Source organism: Lycorma delicatula, chromosome 7 (assembly GCF_047948215.1).
Source record: "Lycorma delicatula isolate Av1 chromosome 7, ASM4794821v1, whole genome shotgun sequence".
Lineage (NCBI taxonomy): Eukaryota > Metazoa > Arthropoda > Insecta > Hemiptera > Fulgoridae > Lycorma > Lycorma delicatula.
Genome location: NC_134461.1, coordinates 18,789,068 through 18,801,974, shown reverse-complemented (window position 1 = coordinate 18,801,974; position 12,907 = coordinate 18,789,068).

The following is a 12,907-nucleotide window of genomic DNA, read 5'->3' as shown; positions in this document are numbered from 1 at the left end:
TTAATAGGCACAGTATCGAATCGGTCAAAGTGATCGTTAGTCCTCTCTGTACATTACCTAAGACCTTGAAACAATTTTTGATTGGCCAATCTTCCCTTACGGCAAGGGATGACCAAACGTTTGCTGAAATTGTTAGAAGATGGGTCTTGTGGTATGCTCAACATGTGAAACTTTTTTCACATGCAACATTGTCGTATTAAGTAAATATGAAAGTTTTCTTAACTTTAAGGTGGAAATGTTTTTTATTCCCTACTTAGCACCGGTAACATCTACGAGGCAGAGGAACTCCATTTACAGGCCCCTAGGCAGTTTCGGGTTCGCTAACAGATTCCGCAAGAAATTATTAAATGCGTATGTGTTCCTGCGCACTACCGACCTCCACTTCCACCTCTGGTTACCCACCCTTCCTGGTACAACTGGTATGCATTACTTTAGGAGGGGGAATACACCATCACAACATTCAAACACCACAGTCAACAGATACTAAACTCACACCCACAAGAAATCAAACATCAGACTAAAATCTCACCACCCATTCCACGTCGTACAAATTTTGTTACCTGATGTAATAAATTTTAATAATTATAAAATCTTTTACAAATTAGTTTGCATATATTATTAATTCATGTTCATACATTTCATTTAATAGAATATTAAAAACTTTTATTGGTTAACATAACTGACGATGCCGCACGTTTTAAGGGAATGTAATAATATAAATTATTATTGTTTTTAAATCAATTAGTGAAAAAAATTAAAACAAGCAAAAAATTGTCAGACTACATCTTTTTTTTATTGTCATTACATCTTTTTGTCATACGATTTAAACAAATCGGGTGTTATTTTGTTCACAATAAAAAACTTAATATTATACTTAATAAAAAAATAATTCGATAAAATTAATATTTGCGAAAAAATAATGATTGTAGAAATTTAACGGTTGCCATCTTAAAAATTAAGATAAAATTTTTAAACATATTTTATACAAAATATTGGGTAAACAGAAAAAGGTAGACAGAGAGGAAAATGAAGCGAGGTAGGGCATTTGTCTTCATGCATTTTTTTGTGAATTAAATTTTAACTTAAACGAACTAGAAAAGCAAACAGACCAAAAAGATTGTATGAAAAATCAAATTTTTTAATCCAGATGCAAGACCTTACGAAATCGTAAGGGATTCGATAATATCCGTTACATTGTTCTCTAAGATATTTCGGATGTTAGCTCCTAGTTTAGACTTCCGACGCAATGCCGCATAACAGAATCCTCAAGGATGTGGTACACCGTTAGTTGAAAGTCGGAGCGTACACAAACGGGTGCATCGTTCTGAGTCATGAGATATCCATGAGCGAGCCTTGTGTGCCCTACTCGCAAACGACGGGAAATTTTTAAGTCATAGAGGTTGTCGTTTTCACGGCAGTTTAGCCGATTCAGTTTTTCTTCCCGCTACACTTCGAGCTGTTGGACAGTTTACCCTATACACATAGGGTAAACACATTACACCAAGAACGCTACACAAGTTACAACATATATCATACACAACAATACTATTTCTTCTTACACTTACACTCGGTGGTGTTGCGACAACTTAAGAAACGCAACCGTAATCCTAAGTGAAATCTATCGTGCCGATCGGTGGATGGCTGTACGTAGTGAGTCTCAAACGATGTCCTCTGGGCATCCTGGGCGAACCCAGTTGTACGTAGCTCTAATTTCTGTATGCGTGGGCTCTGCAGAGGTGGTCTTGTACTTCCTGCGTACTAGTGGGGCCAATATTTCTACTCCTAAAAACTCTATGATGGTTGGAGGTACAGCTGAAAAACCCTTACCCGAAGCCATGTGAAAAGACTTCACTCAGCGTTATTTGAAAATAGGATAAATACTCTATTGAAGAGAACAATTTAATTGGTGATGCATTCTGTCCACAGTATAAAAATATAAGATGTGTTATTTTTCAAAACAATCAGGGAAGAGGCTCCCTTGAAAACATGTGTTTCCTTTCTTGATAAATAAAGTGATAACTGGCTCAAGTGGTTCACCAAAAAACGTATTTTTTTGTTTTTTCTGGTCAAAAAACGCTTCGGCGTTATCATCGTCTGGGCAGAACATATTTTGTTGTAATAAAAGATATTACATTTTATGTCTCAATCAAAATAATACAATTTTCAACTGCTACACGGCAATTGGTATGAATAGCTGAGCTGATACACACTACAGGAAAGGAAATTAAAAGTCGGAACAATACTGGTTAAGACCTTTAGTGACGAATAGAGTCCGATCACACTGGTATCGCAACGTAGATGGTATTAAAATAAAAGAGGTATGTCATAAATCCTTGAATACCAACCGCGGAGTAATTTTCTGCCTGGATATTCTAGGGATCGATATTGTGAGATTATCGATAAACTTCGTCCCCAAGGTGTTGTAGAGGTGAAACGAATTATGAGACGTCAGAGTGGAACGGAGAAATCTACTCCCTTACAGCCTCTGTTACACCCCTTCCCACATCCCACCGGAGAAAATAAGAGTAGGCTCCATGTCTATTCGAGTACGACCATTCATTTCCAACCCTCGGCGATGCTTTCATTATCCATTCATTTCCAACCCTCGGCGATGTTTTCATTATCAAAGGTACGGCCACACTACAATTTCTTGCTCGAACGCTGCAATATACGCGCATTGTATATGTCGGATGCTGATCTCGACTTCAGCACTAAAGGACATGTTTATGATAAACAGGTGGAAATATTTTTTGCCTAATTCATATTCAAAATTTTTAAATCTACTAATATAATTAGAATAAAATCCGTTATTTGGTAAAAGTGTACTTTAAAATATGATGTAAAGTTTCCAATTATTATCGAGTGAATAACGTTAATTCATATAAGAACAATTTATTTTAAAAGAAAAATGTTGAAAATTAAAGAATATTTTTACATATAACATGAATTTTAAAATTGGTGTAAAAGTGGTTAATTATTATCGGGTGATTAATTTTATTTAATTAAAAAACAAATATATTTTAATAGAAAAATGTGGGAATTTAACGTTAATAAAAAAAAATACTATACCAGAATTGTTCGGGTGCCTCTGTAAAGAATGGGTTTTGAGAGAAAGAGCGACTGACAGCGGTTCTAAAACGTCATTCAATAAGTACAAGACGTTGATATGGTAAGGTAGATATGGTAACGGCCGGACACAACTATACTGCTTAGTCAGAGGCACACCTCCCGACGAGGCAAAATTATCAGACCCTATTATTACGAATATAACATTTTTATACTTTCGGTCAATGTGTATCTGGGATTCCTAACTCGATTTCTTCGGATTTAATATAGGTGACTTTCGAATGCCGATCTGAACTTAGTAAATGTGGATTTTAAAATGTCATGTTAAGGTTCCTAATTTTTGTAATTTATAGCATAATTTAGGTAAGAACAATTTATTTTTAAGGAAAAAATATTAAAATTACTCATTAATTAAAAAAAGATGACAATTTTTTCATGATGCTCATAGTCATGTCGGATCCCAATCGCAATTTCTTTCAAATGTGAATTTTAAAATGTAATTTTAATGTTACTAAATTTTTTCGATTGATTATCCTAATTTAATTAAAAACAAATTATTATTTTTTTTTTTTATAAAATATTAATCTAAAATAAATGTTATAATTTTAGAGTTTCACTTAATGATCATCTCGGATGCCGGTCTCAATATGGTCGACCATGTAAATGTGATGTTAATGTTTCTGATTTTTATCGTTACATAACCGTAATTAAAAAGAAAAGTATATTCAAGTTATTTTGACACAAAAATATTAAAAATAAAAAAATAAAAAAAAACAGAACAATTTTTTAGATTCGTACATTGGTCAACAGGGATGAAAATCTAACCTTATTCAGATCTATGAATATGATTCTATTGTTTCTAATTTTTTCGATTTTCTACCGTAAACGAAACAAAAATTACTTTAATAGAAAAATATTAAAACTAACTGATTATTTAAAACAAAATATATTACTATTTTACAGTTTCGCTCAATGATCATCTCGAATGCCAATCTCGACTTGTTCAGACACACGAAATATGAATTATGAAGTATGATTACGAAGTTTCTAACCTTTTCCAATTGATTGCGTAAAAAAAAAAATTGTAAAAACTATTAATGTTAAACCAATTTTGAAAAAAATTAAAAAATTCTAGACTTCGCTAAAGGGTCATTCAGACGCCGATCATAACTTATTTGGACCTACTAAACGTAAATTTTAAAATCAGAATATAATGTTCTAATTTTTTCGATTGATTACCGTAATTTAAGTAAAAGCAAATTACACTAATAGAATTACACTTCTACTGGGTACTAGTCAAGAAGATAGGACGGTAACTTGAGGGCATGATTTATCTTTACCAGGTTTGGGTACGGGAATCACCAAGTTTTCTTCTGACCAATAATCTGAAAACAGCTGATCAGAGAATATTTTATTGTAAATAGACAAAAGATGTAATTCATTATCCGGGAGGGGAGATAACATACTGAGCATACTGGCTGGAAAAAGAAATAGATTTAGATAAAAATTTAAATTATAAGCCAAAAATGAAGTGGATATTACAAAACTTATTCCAAACAAACATAAAGCGAGGCTTGTATTCTGAGTGAAAAGATGTATGCATAGATTATCCATTATCTGGACGGCTAATTGCACCCGAAGAAAATGGGGGTATGGTGTGCGATAAAGTTATTTATCCTCTTTTCTTCGAGTACAATTTTATTGCAATTTATTGCACTCCTGAAAGAAGAAAATCGACACTGCTGGTTCCAACATGACTGTGCAATACCACACTATTCACATTCAACTTCCGATTTCGTTAACGAATGCAATGGTGGTGACCGCGTTATTGGTCTTGGCTTACGATCACCAAGATCTCCAGATTTGACTCCGCCAGATTTTTTCTTTGGGCTTACCTAAAAAAAAGTTTACAATAACAAACCACTAATAATTGAACAACCGAAGGTCAATATCGAACAAGGTGTTTTAAATATCGACCAAAAAATTCTGAAAACAGTTGAAAGAAACACAATGAAAAGGGGTGGAAGCGTGTATTCATGAAGATGGCGGCCACGTCCAGCATTTACTCTGCAGGGTAAAGTATTGGAAAGTTTGGAAATAAAATATTAATTTAATAACTTACAAATGCCTTTTTTATTTAAATATATCTGCTGACATAGATGGGTGCATTTTATGTGACATATTATGTACAGGCAAATTATTTTAATAGATCAATATTGAAATTTAACTATTATTTAAACAAATGAAACAATTTTATATATTCGCTCAATGGATATCTCGGATGATGCCGATCTCGACTTGTTCAGACCTAGTATAGTGAATTTTAAAATGTAATGTTATAATTTTTATCGATTGAGTACAGTAATTTAATTAAAAAATTGATATATTATTCTATTATTACAATAATCAAGTAACCCATTATTAAAAAAACAGTTTTATATTTTTGTTCATTGGTCATGTCGGGTTTCGATTTCGACTTCTTCAGACTTATCAAATGAGAATTCTATGATGTGATTTTTAACGATTACCGAAACTAATGAAATGTAGTAGAAATAACAAAGATGGACCACTGAATGTGAAAATAGGAGGAGAAAAGATTATGGAGGTAGAAGAATTTTGTTATTTGAGAATTAGAATTACTAAAGATGGACGAAGCAGGAGCGATATAAATACATCAAAAATTAATTTTTGATGTAAACAAATTATATTTCTTACTGAAGGCTCGTTTCGCTTGTGCTATTCGGCATTTTATATAGCTCCTGCTTCGTCCATCTTTAGTAATTCTAATTCTCAAATAACAATTCAGTAAGAAATATAATTTGTTTACATCAAAAATTAATTTAAATGTCAGGAAAAGATTTTTGAAAGTGTATGTTTGGAGTGTCGCTTTATATGGAAGTGAAACTTGGACGATCGGAGTATCTGAGAAGTAAAGATTAGAAGCTTTTGAAATGCGGTGCTATAGGAGAATGTTAAAAACCAGACGGGTGGATAAGTGACAAATAAAGAGGTATTGCGGCAAATAGATGAAGAAAGAAGCGTTTGGAAAAATATAGCTAAAAGAAGAGACAGACTTATAGGCCACATACTAAGGCATTCTGGAATAGTCGCTTTAATATTGGAAGGACAGGTAGAAGGGAAAAATTGTGTAGGCAGGCCATGTTTGGAGTATGTAAAACAAATTGTTAGGGATGTAGGATGTAGAGGGTATACTGAAATGAAACGATTAGCACTAGATAGGGAATCTTGGAGAGCTGCATCAAACCAGTCAAATGACTGAAGACAAAAAAAACCCGAAACTTATGAATAATTAAGTTACTTTTAATAAAAATATATTGTAAATTAACTATTATTTAAAAATTTAAATGCTTTAAGGTTTCCCTCAAGATACTTTAGGATTCCAATCTAAACTTGTTTAGATCAAGAAATGCGAATTTTGAAATGTTACGTTAAATTTGTTAATTTTTTCGATTGATTACCGTAATTTAAATAAATAAATAGAAAAATATTGAAGGTAACCTATTATTTAAAAGAATATAAATTTTATATTTTCGCTCAATTAGGATACCGATTTCGATTTGTTCATGTCTAAAAATTAATTTAAAAAAAATCTGATGTTAATTTTTCTAATATATATCAATTTATTACCGTAATTGAAGTAAAAAAAATTTAATAGAAAAATATTAGTGGTAGCGAACCCGGGGACTTTTGGCCTTTCATCCAAAGGTCCCCGGGTTTGGATCCTGGACAGACATAGCATTTTCACACGCTAAAAAAAAATTCCATTTCGTCTCATCCTCTGAAGCAATACCTAACGGTGGTCCCGGAGTAAAAAAAAATCAATATTATAATAATTGAATAATAATATTAAAAAGTATATTAATTTAACAGCATCGCTCAGTGGTCATTTCGGACGTCGATCTTCACTTGTTCTGCCTTAGTAAACGTGATTTTTAAACGGAGAATTTAATGTTTCTTAATTTTTGTCAGTTTATTACCGTAATTTTAATAAATACAAATTATTTTAATAGAAAAAATATTAAAATTTACTAATTAAAAAAATATCAATTTTTTTATTTTCGCTCAATGGTCTCTCGGATATCGATCGCGACTTGTTCAGACATGTTAAATGCGAATTTTATGAAAATTATTGACATTAAACGATTATTAAAAAAAAAAATTAATGCTTACTTTTATCTCAAGGTGACATATGAGGATACCTATCTCAACTTGTTAGTAAATGTGAATTCTGAAAAGGCATATGAACATTTCTAATTTTTATCGATTGATTACCGTAATTTAAGTATAAGCAAGTTATTTTAATAGAAAATTATGGAAATTTAACAATTATTTTTAAAAAAATGAAATGTTTTACGTTTTCATTCAGTGACTTTCGGATTCCGATCCTAACTTGTTCAGATCTAGTAAATATGAATTTTGAAATGTTACGTTAAAGATACTAATTTTTATCGATTGATTACTTTAAAGTAACACAAATTACATTAATAGAAAATATTAACATTAACTAATTATTAAAAAAATGTAACAATTTTTACTTCCTTGTACGAAGTAAAAGAAGTACTGTGATCGAGAAAAATTTTGGTTTTCAGATTTCAACGGAAATTTCCATTTGACCATCCGTGAATCCATTTTTAAAAGTTTCGGGGTGACGTCTGTACTTACGTACGTACCTCGCATAACTCAAAAATGATTAGCCGTAGGATGTTGAAATTTTGAATTTAGGACTGCTGTAACATCTGTGCACCTCTTATTTTGATTGCAATTGAGTGGACCAAAAGTATTCAAGAAAGCTCAAAATCCAAAAAATTCAATTTTCTGGATTTTGAACTTTTTCTTAACTGCAGTAATAAGCCCTAATTGAGAGCTTTTCAACGTTATATCACATAAGTGGTACTTATAAGTGGTTCCAGAATTATAGCCAATTAAAATTTTAATTATAGAAGTTATTAAAGAAATAAAATTTTATGTAATTTCCATTTTAAAAAAATGTGTATAAGTAATTTAATAGGCGTACAAGGAAGCATGTGCTGTCCAAATCATATTTTTTTAGTTTCGCTCAATCTCTTCTCCGATACCGATCTTGTTTGTTCAAATTTACTGAATGTGAATTTTAAAATGTGATTTAAAATTTTTATATTTTTTCAATTGATTATCGTAAGTTAAGTAAAAAAAAATATTTTTTTGGAAAAATATTTCAATTAACCAATTATTTTAAAAAAATATAACACTTATAGTTTCAGTTAGAGGTCATCTCGGATGCAGATCTTGACTTGTTCAGACCTATTAAATGTGAATTTTAAAATAAGATGTTTTTAGCGATTGATTATCGTAATTAAGGTAAATTCATATTATTGTAATAAAAAATATTAAACTTAACTATTATTTAATTAATTTACGATTTCGTGCAAGGTTACTTTCTGATGCCGATTTGAGCTAGTTCAGACGTAGTGAATGTTTATTTTAAATTGTGATCTTAAAGTTTCCAATTTTTTTTCGATTGATTAAAATTTTAAAAGTTACAATAACATTTAAACGGCTTAGGATGAAGTTTGCAATGCGGTTAAAATTCTTTCACTCTGGCTTTACTGTAAATTCCAGCTTTGCATTACGTAGCTATTTATTTCAGTCAATTAGAATATAAAGCCATATACCGTATAACAAACTATACAATTGCAGATTAATGTGGTTGTTACGGTCAGGATTTTGATTACAATTTGAAATAATAATTCGGATTATACCATAGTGGTTTACATTGTAAATTATGCTTTTATTAACCATAATGTTACGTATTTATCATTGTTTCTCGCATTATATTTGAAATTTCAATGATTGTAAGAATTTTGTAAAAAAAAAATTTAATTACTTCTTTGTATGAAGTAAAGGAAGTATTATATCACGAAAAATTACGGTTTTCAGATTTCAACGGAAATATCCATTTTGACCATCCCTGAATCCATTTTAACTATTTTTCGGTGTGACGTTTGTACATACGTATATATCTCGTATAACTTAAAAACTATTAGCCGTAGGATGTTGAAATTTTTGATTTAGGACTGTTGTAACATCTGCACCTCCCCTTTTTATCGCAATTGACTGGAGCAAAAGTGTAAAGTCCAAAATTCAAAAAAATTGGATTTTGGACTTTGTGTTAACTGCGGTAATAAGCTTTCATTGAGAACTTTTCAACGATATATAAGTGGTACTTATTTTCAAAATTAAATTTTAAATAAGGAAATATTCGAAAGAGAGAATCATACTTCATTTCCTTTTTTTTAACTTTTTTTTTAAATTTAAAAATATTGATTTATTAATAATTATTAAACTCTGATCGTAAAAAAAGTTTTACGATAGATAATAATTCAATAATAAAAAAAAAAAATTATAAAAAGTATCAGAAGTTATTAATGAAATAACATTTTATGTACTTTTCATTAAAAAAAAATTGTATATGTAATTAATTGGCGTACAAGGAAGTCATGTGGTGTCCACATCAGATTTTTTTTCTTCTGCGGTAGTAAAAGAATAAACAAATAGCCCGATTACACCCACTAACTTATCCAACAATTTTTTAAAAATAACTATTACTTTATCGAATGTAGGCGCTATTTAAATTTACTATTGCTTATTAAGAAAGTGAAGTTTAAAAAACGGTAATAATAAACAAGGTGCCGGTCTCCGTGGCGCGAGAGGTAGCGTCTCGGCCTTCCATCCGGAGATCCCGAGTTCGAATCCCGGTTAGGCATGGCATTTTCACACGCTACAAATGATTCATTTCATCCTCTGAAGCAGTACTTAACGGTGGTCCCGGAGGTTAAAAAAAAATAAAGAAGCTGAAATTTTCCGGAATTTCATAGGATATACAGCATTTCTTTTTCTTATTTTTAAATATGAAAATTATTCTTTACCTTTAGATCTTTTTTTTATTTTCTTGTTACATCTAGAATGTTTTAAGTTAATACCGATAAACCTTTAAAGAAATTATCCTGTTCTCCTCTTGGATCTGAAATGAGAGTGTTTGCTCCCTCCAATTAAAACTATTATTGACGTTTATTTTTAACAAAAAAATTTCAAAAAAAAGTTAATATTTAGATTTTTTAATTTGGGTGATAGGACAGAGATGAGGAAAATGTTTTGTTTTAGAGTAGATATAGTAATTACTGGTTAGCCAAACAGGGTCCCTGTTCTAAGAGATTGATTTCCGATGTTAAGATGTGGATCGAGATGAAACAAGGCGAGTTGACTTCTGAGCTAACACAATTCATGATCATGGGTATTTTCAAGAGTATTTAATAACACTCAAAAAAATTGTCTCAACTAGGGGTAAATACTGCGAAGACAAAATGACTCGCCTGATTAGATTACCAGATGGGAGCAATACGGCGACGAAAGTCAGAGTAATTGACTGTATTCCCGTCGACCATGTGAGAGCTGTAATGTTGCATAGCAGAGTTGGGATGTTGTACACAAAATGATAGGTAATATTACAATGAAACATATGGAAGAGAAACAAGACCTGTAGATAAAAAATCCTATTAAAAAATATTGTTGGAACGGTAAGGGGAGTCTACGAGCTATTATGTACAGTGGTTGCTGTGGCACGATGATACCCGCAGGAATGTGATGAATTTGAAGCACGGGGCCAAATTGGGGGTGAATTGACATAAGTCATATGGGATGCTGTGATAATACTGTAAGGTCGACTCGGGATCTCATGTTGTAGAGGAGGGATTTTAGTGGGTAAAACCCCTCTCGCAAGCGAGAGTTCCCCACTACGATGGGGTTCGAGACTACAAGGTGCCTATAAAAGATCTCTTCCCTCTGTAGACGACAAAAAAATGTAGAAGATCTAAAAAATAAATAAAGTTAAAACAATAAGAGTTGAACTTCCTAGAGCGTCCTGCACATTAATATTTTTGTTTTTCTGAAGGCGTGGGTTGTTAATGTTATCAAATCCGAATTACTATTAAAATGATTTGGACAGAATGTTACTTTAACTAATAAAGGTTTTACTGCATGTATTAATATATTGGTGATCAGACATCATATTCCTTTCTTTTATAATAGATTTTAATGTCATTAATCAATGAAGATATAAAAATTCAAAACTGAATAAAAGTTGGTTGACCTTGAATTTATTTTATTATTTAAACAAGATTTTTTTATTTCTAAATTTTTATTTCAGGTAAAAAAAAATGTAATTTTATATAATATGCTGATACAATTTATAAATAATATATATATTTTGATAATTTTATATAAAAGAAACAATTAAACCAAAAATAAATCTATTATATTGTGAAATTGTATAAGGTACTAAAGGATTAAGGGATTTGAAGTGGACATGAGCCAAAAGGCCAGGCCCTTCTCATGTTCTGTCCCTATCGAGTAACAATTCCGGTATTTTATCCTTTATATCACCCTTCTCTATAATATATTTGGCACCATTCCCTTTCCTTTACCTCATTCACATTTCCTACATAATACTGTCTTCCTTCCATTTAAGAGAGGCGAATAAAGTTTTTAAATTTTTATTTAAAAATACATTTATTCATTTTTTAAGATTTCTTAATACAATGAATTGTATGCTGAACGGTTATTGAAATAAAACAAAATATAAAAACCAACCATTTGTAAACAAGATAAAGGTCTAAACTTAGAACGAATTTCGATTATTAAACACTTTTACGTTTTTTTTTTATTTTCAGAATGTTGTATTTTTCTTTACTAATATCTCTGAAACTATTGAAGATAATTGTTACATGTAAAAAAACACCCCACCTACGCGTGAGCTCCACACACACACACGCACACGCACACACAAACAGAATAAAGAAGATCTAAACGGTTATTGAAATAAAAAAAATAAAATAAAAACGCTTAAAAATCATTAAAGAGTTAATGAATTGTTCAAACAGGTGAATCGGTTTTCGCCCATGCAAACCTTTTCTTGCTCCTACAAAAAGAGTGAATGCCCTCGGGTGTAGGAGGGATTGCAACTAGTGCTTGAAGACCGTAGATGCAGTCTGAGGCTTGGAACAGCTACATTCCACCTCAGATGTAAGGTAAGCAGCAACTTGGACCGTCTACTGTGGGTGTTTAACCCTGTTTGATAATCACGTTTCCGTCCCCAAAGCACGTGGTAGAAAGCAGTTTAAATGGACAGATGAAATGAACACGGAATTACCTACAGTTTACCTTATTATAACTGGGTAAAACCCTATAAAGTGAAGAGCGATCGGGGGGTTTCCTGTGACAGTGGCAATCAGGGTGAAAGAAGCACGGAAATTGGGTTGATTTCCAATCCATCTTCGGATTAGAGTAGTGCAGAAGAGGTAGTCACAGGCGTCAGTTTGTGGAGTATGAGTTCATTGATCCAATGAATAGTCAGAATTCTGAGGTTGTGGGTGAACAGATTATTTTCTGAGACAAAGATCATAGAGGATATCAATCAGTTGCACAGTAAAGCATATCAACACAGTTAAAGACCTTGACGACTTAGTGTATTTTGGTGGCCTCGGGGTGATAGTGATGAATGGTCAGTGTGTAGACCTGATGCCGAGGGGGAGCCCTTCAAAGCCTTCAGGCTGGAAATCTCGGCTAGGCAGGAGGGTTGACAAGCTAGGAAAGATATTGGCCGTATGATCACATTTTTGAGGTCAGCTAACCTCAGTCGAAGAATCCGATCGGTGGAGGAATCCACAATTCCAGACCTATAAGAACTCTGAGAACAACTCCGCCACTGAGGGTAGTATTATTGAAGAAGATACGCCGGAATAAATTGAGTAATTTACGGTCTAAACAAAACCATCTGTTCAGTAAC